The 14,008-nt window shown below is 35.0% G+C and overlaps 1 long non-coding RNA gene across 1 annotated transcript; it reads left to right on the top strand.

Moving 5' to 3' along the window:
* Positions 1-574: 574 nt before the first annotated feature.
* On the top strand, positions 575-9,897 carry LOC133265555 (uncharacterized). The gene is made up of 2 exons (XR_009742023.1): positions 575-660; positions 9,321-9,897. It is a non-coding gene; the product is annotated as an uncharacterized LOC133265555 (long non-coding RNA).
* The last annotated feature ends 4,111 nt before the right edge of the window (positions 9,898-14,008 follow it).

Here is a 14,008-nt window from a genome sequence, read left to right as displayed (position 1 = left end):
TTAGATTCTCTATACCCATTGCAAAGTGAAGTATTAATGTGATGTGTCCTTAATTTCTTTGACAGTCTTATGGAACCAGGGTAATAGTAATACAGGATCGAACTTCTAAAGGTTTCAGTTCACCCACATAACTTTGAGTAGTGTTGCGTGTCTGTGTATATGCAAGTTTGAAATTGTCCCAGCACTGAATTATTTAACTATATCCTCAGTTCGTACCTGTAACTGTGACCTGACTGCAGCCATAACAGTGGCGACAGGCTGCACTTTGCTCCCTGCAGTGTGAAATCATAAATGCAAAATCTCGTATTGCTGTTAGTTTTGTAGAGAGTGGGGGAAAAAGAAATCCCTAAAGTGGAAGCAGTAGGATGTGGATAACAGATTTTAATTGCTGCTTTCTCAGGGAGTCTGTAGTCTGGTTAAAACAGATTTTCCTGCTGATTCACATGAAAGAAGAAAACGTTTTAAATATTGATGTGCATGTGAAGACTTTCTAAAGTGCCTAGATGGACCTCTCCAACTGTGTTTTTCTGATAATGTTTGTTGTGTTTTTAATGAATGGCAGCCACTGGGCTCCAGTCAGGGCCGCCATCCCTTCTGACCATTGCTGGTCCCCAGGCAGTGTGGCTGTCTGTTCTTCCTGCTGGCACCAGAGTACCTCAGGTATGTCACTAACATAAAACCAGAACGTATAAATTATTTTTTTTATAAGTCTTTTATTGAAATATTGACTATTTGAATATGAAATATTTCATTTGAGCCAGGACAAAAGCATTTTATTTTCAAACCATGAAGATGCCCAGCGACCGGGTTCTTGAAGGTAACTGAAGCAAAAAGAATCATCAAAATGCTTGAAGTCTATTATTTCAGTTTTACAGTTTTTTAAAGATTTTACGACTGAAAATATGGACTGATTTTTCATTTTTTATTTTTTTTTCTCCTGACTTGAATTTACAACTTATTTGTCAGCCCAGGACACACTAGCCAGCCTTCCTCCTCGCAAATTGCCCAGCTCTTTAACCATATGATTTCAGCAAGACAGCCACCTCAAGGCTTCTTGGTGTTAAGACATTTAAAATAAGTTCAAAGGGTTAACATACAGGACAAGAGGAAGGCTATTTCTGTATCTGAGATTTCAGTGGGTATGATTTACTGCGAACAGAAGAGCATATCTCAAAAGTAATCTCGTTATCTGTCTCTGCCTGCAGAAAAATTTATGGTGATGTAAGAATATCTATAACAGCACAATTTACATGGCACCTTTTGGCTGATAAGAAATAACAGTCTCAAAATGACTAAAGGGATTATGATTTTTAGCCTCGTTATCAAAAATAATATACTCATAGAATTGCTGACATTTTTCTGTTTTGATGCTTTCACCTAGGTGTTCACTATGTGTATGTCATCACCCAAAATAATAATATAAATGCAAGCCTTATAAGTTTGCTGGTTGAGTTTTAATGTTGTTTTGGTTTAGCCTTTTTTGGTCTCTAAATTATTTTGACAACTTCATGTATTGTTTTTTAACACACTTGAAGAAGAATGTTTGCTATGTGAGTCATATCAGTCTGATATAATTGGCAAAATGAAGTGCAAAAAAGAGAGAAAGGTAATTTCAAAAGTATCAGTGGTACGTTCAGACTGAAATCCTATTGATATTTGCCCAGACCTCAGGCCCTAAATGTCCAGGTTTTCTGAGTAAGTGGCACTTGAACATCTAGGATGCTTAAATGCTCAGTACTGTTTACCTCCTTTGCTCTGAGTTCAGCTCAGGTATTTTAGATATGAAAACCTAAATCTTTATTAATGCAAATTTAGTATAGTTAAGATGGCTTGAAATTTATTTTATTTTATTTTATTTTATTTTATTTTATTTTATTTTATTTTATTTTATTTTATTTTATTTTATTTTATTTTATTTTATTTTATTTTATTTTATTTTATTTTATTTTATTTTATTTTTAACTGACCACTTTATTAAGATACTTTTGGAGAGGTTTCTGAGGTGTCAAAGGGGAATTCTTTTATGGAAAGTAGGAGCATTTGGAGTTGTATGATGGCCCGCTATTAGGGCACTCACATGGCAGTGGGAGTCCTTGATTCGGTTAGATGCTCTTCCTCAAGGCAAGCAACCCAGCCCAGCTTTCCTGCTGTGGAGGGGAAATATTTTTATCCCAAAGCACTTGATTTGGGGACTGTCTCTGTAACAGTTTTGGGGGGAGAGGGTGTTATTTTTTTTTTCATTTGGGGATGGGGGGAGAGGAAAAATGTGATGGCCAAGAACACTCTGCTTTTATGGCTGTCCTTTTTTATCTAGATACATATATTTTAATCCATAAACACTAGACTTTTGCCTCCTATTCTTCTCCTAGTATCAAGAATTATATAGGGGTTCCCAATGAAATGTCTCTTGCACTTTAATAGTAAGGAGATAAAATGCTAACCTATGTCCATCTACCCCACATACACAGCAAAGCCATACTTTTTTTTCCCAAGGTTTTATAAAAACATCCATTATGTCTTTATACTTCTGTATTCCAACATCACTTTTTCACTAAGTTTTCAGTGCTGTGACTCGACTACTGCCGTTCAACAATTTTGTGTGTCCTCAGGTGATACATCCTTCAAAAAGGCAATTGTAAAGATCAGTTATTATATCCTATGTGACCTTTTGGTTTATCATTTTAAATGACCTGCAGCAGACCCTGCCTGAGGCGTGCAGTTATTTTGTGGCATAGCAGTTTCAAATGTCAGTATCTGTTTTCATTCTGCATGTATTTTGCATGTAGTTGTTTGTTAGCTTAGGATAAAGCATAACGTGGATATTTCTGTTGATAGACAAAGATGGCAAAAACCTTGTTGGCTGGCTCCACATTAAAAAAAAAAACAACTGTTATTTCCAATGTGGAAATGCTTGAAGTTTTTCCTCTTTGGGTTTTTTTTTGTTTCTCCTTTTTTTGTGTGTGTGTTTTTTGTTTGTTTGTTTGTTTTCAGTGGGTTTTTTGTTGTGTGGGGTTTTTTTTGTTTGTTTTTTTGTGGTTTGGGTTTTTTTTTCTCTTTTTGTTTTCCCTCAGTGGGATCCTCAAATTACTATTTTCCATTGATCTTCTGTTTTCCTCCCAGAGGTAATTATTTTTCTACAAATCACTGTATTACTAACATGTAAATTCATCTGTCTGGAGAATGCTTAAGCCCTCAAACCAGAGAAGAATGCATTCAAACACACAGCTAGTGACTGTAGGTTTGTGGAGCTCTCTTCCTTTCAGTTGCTGTATGCTGTTTGGATTAAGTTACATTTCTTCTGTATGAATATACTGATCTTGTTCATACTTCTGCTTTTCTTCACCTGAAGTACTGAACCTGTCATGAATCTATTCCTTTCAACTTGGAGGTTTCAAAATGTAGTGCAGGAACATCTCTGTATGTACCAGTTTGTTGGTACTTGATCCTGTTCAGGGAATCAAAACAACAATGTATGATTATTACTTTTTTTTTAACTGGCCGCCTAATGAGTATCTTAGAAACCCAAAACAAAGCACCCTAACAACATCAACGAAAACCCCACAAAAAAAAAAACCGAACAAAATCCCCACTACCAGTTGGCAATAATCCCCTTAGAACAGTACCTGCTCTTGGGCTCCAGGACAGTTATTTGTGAAGGCATGGTCTTAGAAACCTGCAGTCTTAATTTCTAAAATTTCTTTTTACTCTGTTTTTCCTTTTTTGCCGTGTTTGTGTACAAATTCTTAGAACTTAAAAAAAATACTATGCCTCTCTTATAGCAAATAAAACTTTTATTTTTTAATAACTTAATGTGTAGAAATGTTTACACAAATTATTTTGGGTCTGCCTAATTTATAATTAGCTAAAACCCTTTAATAATCACCAAAGAGACTTGCATGCCTTTTTGTGGAGAAAACGCTGCAAACACTAAAAGGTTTGGGGTTTTGGGGTTTTAATATCTTTGCAGAAAAACCCTTAGAGTAGGTGAAAAGGCAGTGTAAGACTCAGAGAAGGTCATTAACGTTTCCAATTTAAATTGATTCCAAGGAAATTATATGCTAGAGGAAAAAACACAATAGATGAAAAGTGTCCTAGATGGCAAGAAAAGATGAATGCTGTATGTTTTCCCCACCTCGCATTGTCCGTGACAAAGTATGATTGTCTAATATCTCAGGATGAGGAGGCTAATACAAGGCCATAAATCACGGTGAACAGCTTTTCAAATAATAAAGCAGTCTGTCTTCTCACTAATAGGCCCCAAATTAGGATCCCAAAATGCTGAAATCAAGGCTAGCATTCACCTCTGTGTGGGTGGCAATAACTTTTGTGTATTTGTATCCATAGATTGTCTGGGGAGACAGCTGACAGCTCAGCATATTGGAAATACAAAAGATTTTTAGCCTGCTTGTTAGTTAATCGTATGTACAGATTTATGAGAAAACTATGGAATATGTGATGTTTGTGTGTAGTTTAACTAACATCAATTACTTGAACTCATATAACCCGTATAAGTCTAGAATTCAGATTCTGGAAATACTGTTTGTTTTATGGTTAGATTCCCATGTTTCCAGAGAGAGTTTTAAAGCTGGAACTGGTGCTCATGCATGACATCGATGCTGGATATCTCTTTTTCTTCTGAGTCTTCCTTTGTCTTCTGACTCTTTCCTGTTCTTCAAAGCCTCATTGACTTTGAAACTCTAACACATAAAACCTGCTTTTTCATTTGAGAAGCTTGTATGACATATAGGAGCACACATAATCTCTAACAAGATGTTCACTTAAGACTTGCTTCTCATCCCATAGTTAATATTTGACAGAATCCAGACTGGGAACAGCAGACCAAAAAAGTGTGAGAGAAATATGTGAATAACCTATGAAGATTTTTGTTGCATAACTGTGAGGGAGATTAGGCTGTCCCATGCTCTCTGAAAGAATTACATCAATAGGAGAAGAAAATTAATAGCCTTGTTTTAATCAGAATCAAATATCTTGTGTTATGACAATGTGCAAGGGTTTATGCACAGCCAATACACCAAGTTTCCCAATGGAAAGAAGCAGAAAAGGTCCAAATATCGGATCTATGTTTTGTAATTTTTCACTCAGTGGAAATAAATCAACTTGGCAGGAACTATAGAAGCAAAAAGAAAAGTAGAAGAGTTGCTAAGAGGTTGTTAGAATTCTAATAACTATACATGCATTTAGAAAAAAAACCTTAACCAATGTTCTTTATTTCCTAGCAATAGAATATAGGACAGAATATAAGAGTAAACATAAGCAGTTGAAAAATATAATCCAAAATTCCCTCATTTTTAATCTACATATAAACATCTAGTTAAGTGGAAGCATCTTTGCTTTATTTCAATTACAATGGAAGATTGAGAAACAAAATCTTCATTCCGATAGTTTTAATTTTATGCCTCTGTTTGCTTTGGAACTTGGAGTTTGTGAAGATGGAATTAATTATTCTTTCAAATACTTAAAAAAATACTGAAATATAGTGAATTTCTTCTATTTATTTATTTTTTTTTGCTACTGAAAGTTTCTCAAGTTAAGAGTTTGATCTTGAATTTGTTCTCCAGAAATCAGAGAAAATACTAAATACAGCTAAATAAGAATTACAAACTAGAGTAGACAATCTACAGATATCTGAAATTCTAGTACATTCCCACTGCAAAATTAAATATATGAAATGCACTAATTCAAACAAAACCCTAGAATGGAACTGAAACAAATGGTTTCAGTGACTGCTGAACTTTACATCAGTGTTGTCAGTTAACATGCAGAACCTCTGACATCTGTCACTTGATTACCTGAACAGTATCTGACTTTTCTTACAATAGTTATTATTACCTTAGCAAGTAACTGTGTATGATTAATATGAGTTGGGATAATTTGATGGGCTACTCAGTGGGAGAATAGAACTCAATTCTCCTTCAAGCTCTGCTGCTGTTTAACTGCTCTGCTTTTAGTACACTTGGTGCATGTAAAATAGAATTATTTTCATCAGATTTTGAGATATGGGGTGGAAAAGCATGGTACGAAGAATTATTCATACCAGAAGGTAAATAAGACTAGACGAGCATTTGTATACCTCCCAAAGTCTCCTCACACCATCTTAGTTCTTCATGGAGCCACCTTAACTTTTCCTACATATATCTCTCAATTTAAACATAATTAAAATACACTTGTAACGATTGGGATAATTTAAATAAAAGAACACTTGGTTTTGGCAAAAAAAGAATGGAAGTGAGAACTTAAGATCAGAGCTCTCAAGTCAAATTTGCTTTGCTCTTCAGTCTTTGTTCCTTTATTCTTGAAAAAAACAAAAATGAAATTTGTACATATCTTTTTATCTGTCTCTTGATTATCTTCTGTTATAGAAAATTAAAACATAAATTTGATCATTACATAGCATTTCCAGTGCTTGAAAAACTATTTTTCATGCACTTTCCATCCTTGAAAACACTGCCAGCCTTTGGTCCCTCTTTCATGACAAGAACATGAAAACTAACTGTGCAAAATTAAAATCTTTTTTCACCATACATCTAGAATAGTCTCATGGAAAAGTACACTTAAAATAAGAACTTTACACTGAAACTGATTCAAATAAATCAATTATTCAGTTGAGCTAAAATTTGTATTTCTCGGAAAAAGTAGCCCTTGAGAACCTCAAACATTATAACTCTCTTATAAAACAGAAAATGCCTATTGATTGTCTTGATCGCCAGTGTTCTTTCATTGATTAAGAGGAAGGGAAGACTTTTTTTATATATATATGTGGTTCATATAGGCAGTGAAGGGAAATTTTTTTTTGTATGACATTTAAGTGTCCCTCTCTTATCCTTGTCCTGTATGACAGTATTGTTCTCTTATGAGTTGCACAAGGTGATTAAGACAAAATGCTATTGATTCACTGCAAGTTAATCCTCCTACAAGGGACAATTTATGTACAACAACCCAAATATTCTCTTTAATGTTACTCTTCCGCTGGTTTGCCTTCAGTTTTAAAATGATTCTCCAACAGAGAAATCTCAGATGTGGGTTGTTCTGAAAACCTCTTCCTCTTGCAACTAATACACTTTGCAGGGTGCAGACTATATTTCTGTATGAAGTTCTGTGCTCTACATGGGGTAAAATAGTTTCAAGGCTTGATCAATATTGACTGGCTAATTTGAGGTAAAATTGCATGGACCTCAAACTCTCACCTCAGAACCACATTAGGTTTGGTATGTGGAGTTGAATGAATCTTATTTCAAACTGACAAATCCACTTACAAATTTTAAATATTTTACCTAATAAGAGCATTTGAGTAAAAAAACAACAAAAAAACCAACCAAAAAACCCCACACACCTAAAAAACCAAAACATTTCAAACTACAGAAACTGGAGATAAGAAATTTAGAATGGAGCTTTCTGTGAGCCATCAACACAGGTAATCTGTGTGAAAATTGAGTGTCAGATACCTGCTTTCAGGAAATCCCACATCTAAAATTTACTTAAGTTCATTTTTTCAACGGCTAGCACATGAAATCCCTATTCTAGTCTCTCTGAGAATGCACATATTTGGTGTAGGAGACAAGCAGGACAAACTAGCTTTACCAGAAGCAGCTCCACTGAATGCATATGTGAAACAAATACTGCTAAGGCAAAAATTACTTTGTATTCTAATCATGATAATATTTCCTGTTGTCAGTTGTACAGAAACAGTGCATCAAACATCCAAATGAGTTGAGATGTGTTTTGCTGATTACTGCAGCAGATGGTACATTTCAATTACGGAAAAATATTTTCTGTTGGCTTATTATACTTTGAAATTGAATTCAGTTTAAGTGGAAGATCAAACATAACAAAACAAAGGATTTTCTTCTGGCTCTTTTATCATCAGGCTGGGTATTGCAGTAAATAGTAATGTATTACATTAAGTAGTAACCATGAATGTCGAACAAAGCTGCTTCTTCTGTTTATTTTTTTTCCCACCATAATATCAATATGATGATGTAACAAAATATGTTAAGAACTGGAACCTGGTAGCTGAAATTAATTTAGTTTTATTTGCAAAGAAGTTACCTGGGATGTGAAGGGATGAGGGAAAATACATCAATTGTGCAAGAGAAGCAGCAGGCTGTTCAGGAGGTGACAGTATCTATCACTACATGTATGGCAACAGGTTGTAGAAGGGATTATCTGACTGTGAGCATCACCAGCTGCATTTTGGTTTGCCTCTAATTTTGAGAAATACCTTGTTGGTATCGCAAAACAACTTAGCTCACTACCTGATCTGGCAGGCACACTATTGTGAAAAGAAGAGTAATCAAACATAAAAATATTAACTTCTGTTGTGTTTGCTTATTTTGCAAAATAGATAGTATCAGGACTTCAAAACTGTATTGAGGAGGTGTGTTTATTTCTATTGTCTTCAATCCAGAGGTGCTGTCATGTAGAATACAGTTTTTTATAAATTGCACTAAAATCTGTAGATAAAACGATGTAAAGTGAAGCAGTATTTTATTGTAAACTAGAGGCCAGCTGAGAAAACAGAATAGTAGGATTTAACTTGGCTAAGCCCTCTCAGGCAGGTAACTTGAGGATATAATGGTAAGTGCTACAATTTACACTGATTATACATCAATTATTTGGGTAGCCTTAGAATTACAAGAAAAGGGATTAAATAATCTTTGATTTCTCAGCTCCTACTGAAGAAGCAGAAACAGAAAAGTGTTTGTGTTACTAAGGTTGTGATGTTTCCTTGGAGAAACATACTTTCTTGACACTCCTTTCATTCGGAAGAGATGCTTAATTAGAGGCAGTAGTGCTTGCATTTTGCTGCTTGGAAAGCTATTCTGTTGTATTCTGAAAAAAAAAGCAAAGCAGTTTGAGGGATTCTAAATTAAATAGGTCACATTTATTCCTGTTGCAACCTCTTTGTCAATGGCTAATGAATTGCATAAAAAATGAGTTTTACCTTACATTTAAGATGAAGCTGACCTTCTTTCAAATAACCACAAATGGGCAAAAGTGGTTTTCTTAGTCATTTTCTACATGAATGCTAAGTGTTTAGCATGATGCTTCATTTATCATTCTAAATATTTAATTGAAAGGCAGGTCTTGATATTTTAAACTACCTGTTGCTATCTGCCAGATACATTTGCTATTTGTGTTTCTGCCAGGTACATTTGGAACAGGCAGTTCTTGGTTTTGGCCAAAGTATTTTCACTGAAATCTGTATCAGGTGTTTTGTTCTTTTTTTTCTGTATCAGGATGTTTTCCATTATCAGGCATATTGCACAGAATAATTTTAAACAATTATTGACCTCTACCAGGTTTGGGAACATAGCATAGCTTCCTACAGCAGCTCCAGGCAACCATGAAAGTGACAAATTGTTCTCCATCTACTGTTCCTGGCTGTGAAACATAGTAATCTGAAGACTTCAGATATTTGCTTCTTTAATTATTTTTGGAGCTGTACAAAATAATTAAAAATTAGAATATAGTTGAAACAAACCATGAATATTTTGGTTCAGTCCATTCAGCTGAAATTCCTTTGAAGTTTCAGACTATCCCACTGTACTTTGTTGAGTAAAAATATTGACATGTATCTGCAAGTGTTTAGCAGTTATAAGAACTGGCTTTGGGGACACTGGCTTTATTCCTGGAAAATTAACTTTTTTATTCAGCAGGATTACTGCAAAATATGGATATTTTGATGATGGCTAAAAAGCTTTAGTTCAGTAAAGTTAAAATGTTGTATGCTGTTTTTCTGCTAACATCTGTGTATTAGTTGGTAGGCAAAAGGCACAAGGTTCTTGCTATTTAACCATCCATTCTAGCTCTTATTACTGGAAAACATTTTTGATTCTTCAAATAAAGACATCAGTCCTTGGATAAGCTGTAGAAACTAAGTTACTTCTGTACTAGAGCTGAATTTCCTATGTCAAGTTCGTGGTATGTTGGCATATCTAAATGACTTAGTTGTTCCTTGGAGGAGAACGCAATTCTTCATACTTTGACAGCCTTACACTAATATTTATCAGAGGGCTCTAGGCACTTGGACAACTGTTTTCCTTGTTCAACATTAATGATAATGAATGCTAACTACAATTAGAGTAAATCCATTATTGTCTTAGGGTAAAAAGTAATAAGAAGCTAAAATGTAGTGACATTTTGCTTCTGTGGAAATGGTTGAATTCACAAGCATGCTTCAGTTCAGGAAAAAGTGATTATGAAAGTCATTATCGGTCAGGACAGCAGCCAGTGCTTTCCCCCAGCCATTTCCTTTGCCAGTGGACTTCTTTCATCTCCTTCCTACCTACTGGCACTTCTGTCCCGGTTCCTTTTTTTTTGTTTTCTTTTTTAAAGGCACTGGTTTGTGGTGTTGTACTTAAAGAATGTGTCAGGAAATGCAAAATCTAAAACGTAAAAGTGTAAGTGGTGGTGTTAATTTGCCCAAGCTACCTCTATTTTTATACATTAAATCAGTTATCTATTACTGAAGAAGAAGGTTTAGAAAATATCAGTACAAAATAACATTAGATGAAATTGCTTCATGTTCAGTTTTATTTTTAATTTGAGCAATTGCAACTTTGCTCTTTCATATTTTACTTATAACTTCCCTAATAGTTAAAGGACTTTCCTTCATTTCACTCAATTGCTCCCAGTTTAAATGGTGTCAGCTAAGCCAGAGAACTCGAATGTCCTTTACGATGTCCTATATTTTGGCCTTGATTAGTGGTGTTGCTTACACTGTCAATTATTAGTAGATACTGCTGCTGCTCTGCCCTTTGATCCTTTCAGCCCTTCATTCTGCCATGCCTGGTGAATAATGATGATAGGAGAGAGCAAGGTCTGCGTTGTTCAAGAATTGCAGGCCACTTCAAATGCATTACTTCTTCAGCAATGCTCTCTGATATTTATGAATGTAAAGCCCAATTCAAAAGTAGTGTAATGTCAAATGAATACAAATCCAGACATACAATGGCGTTTGGAGCAGGCCTTTGTCTTTTGTTTTCCAAAGGAAAAAATAATGGTCAGTAGCTTTTAACTGTATACAATGACACTTAATACTGCAGGACTGGAAGCAAAGAATAGTCTGTGTCTTCCAGCTTTACTCAGCCACCTACTGAGTTCTTTCAGTGATCCATGAAGATGGATACTGGTCAATGAACTGTGTCAGAAAGAAGGACAAAAACAGAGAGATAGGTCTTAATTACTGTCGGATTTAGGGTTAGGCATGGTTAGAATTACATTTCTGGCTCCTGTTTTGCTCTTCAGATGTTTGTCTGACAGAATTATTGTGAGTGTGTTTCTAATTTAAAAGAAGGGGGGAAAAAGTCACTGGTACACTAATAGCCAGCAACAGCAGTAAGCTTACTTGTCCTCAGAGGGAGAAATTTGGCCCACGTCTGTTCTGCAATTTTCCAAATGCTTGCTGGCTGCCAGCCTGCCTTGCCTCTGAGGCTGCAGCTAGGACAGCCAGCATGCAGCCTCGGCTTGAACTCTCCAAAATACAGAGCAAGAAATGAGTTTGTGCAGGTCCGTCGAAGAAACATAGCAAATGTGACATCAGTATCCTACTGATGATATTCAGGGTCTCATCATGTATCGTGTACATATCGTCTGGTAGGTGAGCAATCCCATCCATTCAAAATAATTATAATGCCACCTTTTATCCCAAAGTTCAGTTAAAGATTAAGCTTAAAATTTTAAATATATTTATATTATTATATGCTTTTTTCCATTATACATTTTGCCATTGCTATATAAGGTTATATATTTAGACTCTATTTGAGGCAGTTTTACCTATCCTTAAAACTAGTTGATTATAAATTCACCCAAGCCTAATTAACCAAATTGGCTCTAGCTGCTGCTGTAATAATTTGATGTTTGTAATTACATAAGGTCTTTAATACCAGAGATTATTAAATGTAAAAATTTATATTTCAGTGTGTGTGTACAGAGAGAGCAGGAAGTACAGAAAGTGAGTTGATATTTAAATCTGTGTGTTTGTATAGAGGGAGCAGAAAGTACAGAAGGTAAAAGAGCTGGAAACTGTTCAGATACTTGCATATGCTTTCTGTTTCCTCTCTGCTGCATAAATGCTTCCAACTACTAAGAGAGTTAATGTTAGCTAAATTAAAATATGTTTGTATTCCAGTAAAGTAGTAGAATTAGTATGGGAGAAAGAAGAGTAAGAATGAAGAAAGCGTATGTTTAGGCAATGGTGTTAGCAGAAAGAGACCTTAAATAAGCTTTCATTTAATTCTCTTCATTGAAAATTTGTAATCAGATTTCTCTTGTAAAGGTGGCTGAGCTAAATATTTCCTAATGTCTTCATCTGTCATTGTCTCAGATTTCCACTGCAAGAGCATTATTGTGTTGGCTTAATGCAAGCATTGTGCTTTTTTCTTCATTGTGGGAACTAACTAAAACTGCAGAGCCTTTTGACCCTGGAGGTGTTTTAGGTAGACTCAACTCGTTTTTTTTGTGGCAGGTAAATGAAACCGTCAGCTTTCTCATTGTCGCTTTTATTTATAACCCTTTTTTAGGCAATTGCAATGATGCTTGTTCTTTCTTTACTTTCATAGTCCTATATACTGTATGAAATTGTTATTTAATACTCTAAGTCTAATGGGAAATAAGGTAAAGAGTTGGAAAAAAGTCATAGAAAGAGTTATACTGAAAAATATTGATGGCTAAGTATCCTGTTTGCAGCATTAAAACTAGACAAAGCAAGCTTGCAATGCACCTGGCCTGTTGAGCAAAGATCCCTTCCCTTTCCAGCTGGTTCAGACTTATTCCAAATTTTTGTCTATTGGTCTTCTGTGTGGTTGTTACTGAGCAACAATAAGTGCATACAGTTTTTGCTAGTGTTTTTTCCCCTAATACTTCCTTTGTCTTGACTCACACCAGATATATGAGAAGAAAACAATATAAAAGCAGGGAACCTATAATAGAAGATAGCTTTCTAATTCATTTTGAAGTAGAAAACCTTTACAAACTTGAGTGTCCATGTAGTACTGTTTACACTGTTTACAGTGTTCACAATTTACAGGAATAAATAATTCACCACTATCTGTAGTTTATAATCTCTAAGAATAAGTGAGAAAACAAAAAGAGATTAAACATCTGAAAAACCTCATAGATTTCATAATATTTTTTGATCTTTAGTTAGCATGTTTGAAAGTTTTATTGCTTAAAAATGTCAACATCCATGATAGGTTATTATGTCGGTTACTGTTCCAATGACATTACCTAAGCTGGAAAAGAAAAAATAGAAATGAAAAATTAAATATTTTTTTTTTCTGCTTCAAAACAGTGTATCTCAACCTGTGCCCTGTTCTGCTTATGCCAAGAATATGTCAGAAATTAGACAAATATTGTGATAGAACATGATTTGAATTTGTATTTGAATGAGTATTGGCAAAGAACATACAAAAATACAGAATTTATTTCAAAAATCTCCTCAAATCTAGTTCCATTAAACGGCACTTGCAGTAGATCTGTTCTGAGAGAGTTTCTGTTAAGTATGTGTTTGTGTGCTGGATTTCTTGTCTTCTGCCAAGACCCGTGTATACACTTAATACATGGCTAATAGTTTTGACTGTTTATACAGTGTATATTCATGCAGCATGCTACAGCTCTTTTGTATTCCTGTTATGCTGACAATGGTAGGAAAGCTCAGAATGACTAAAGACTGAATTATCAGCCAGTTCCTTTTATTCCATGGTCATCCAGTGAAAAGGCTGTTGTAATCTGAATTATTTCCATAATGTAGAAGAAATTGGTTTAAAGCAGAAAACTGAGAAACCAGAATCCTGATAAAGCAGCTGTGGAATATTTTTCTTTTGCGGGGGGGGAACCCACTCTATGAGCCACCTGTCTACCTCCCCCCTTGTATGGGAATCTCAGCATTAAAAAATTTGATGCAGTCTCAAAGGACAACAGAAAAATGTAGCACCATGGTTTATTTATGGGATCTCTGTGTTTAAAGCTTGGCCAATTGGGAGAGCAC

Source organism: Pezoporus flaviventris, unplaced genomic scaffold (assembly GCF_033815535.1).
Source record: "Pezoporus flaviventris isolate CSIRO_AGI_PZ_B2104156 unplaced genomic scaffold, CSIRO_AGI_Pfla_v1 ptg000001l, whole genome shotgun sequence".
Lineage (NCBI taxonomy): Eukaryota > Metazoa > Chordata > Aves > Psittaciformes > Psittacidae > Pezoporus > Pezoporus flaviventris.
This window is presented reverse-complemented; position numbering and strand designations above follow the sequence as displayed.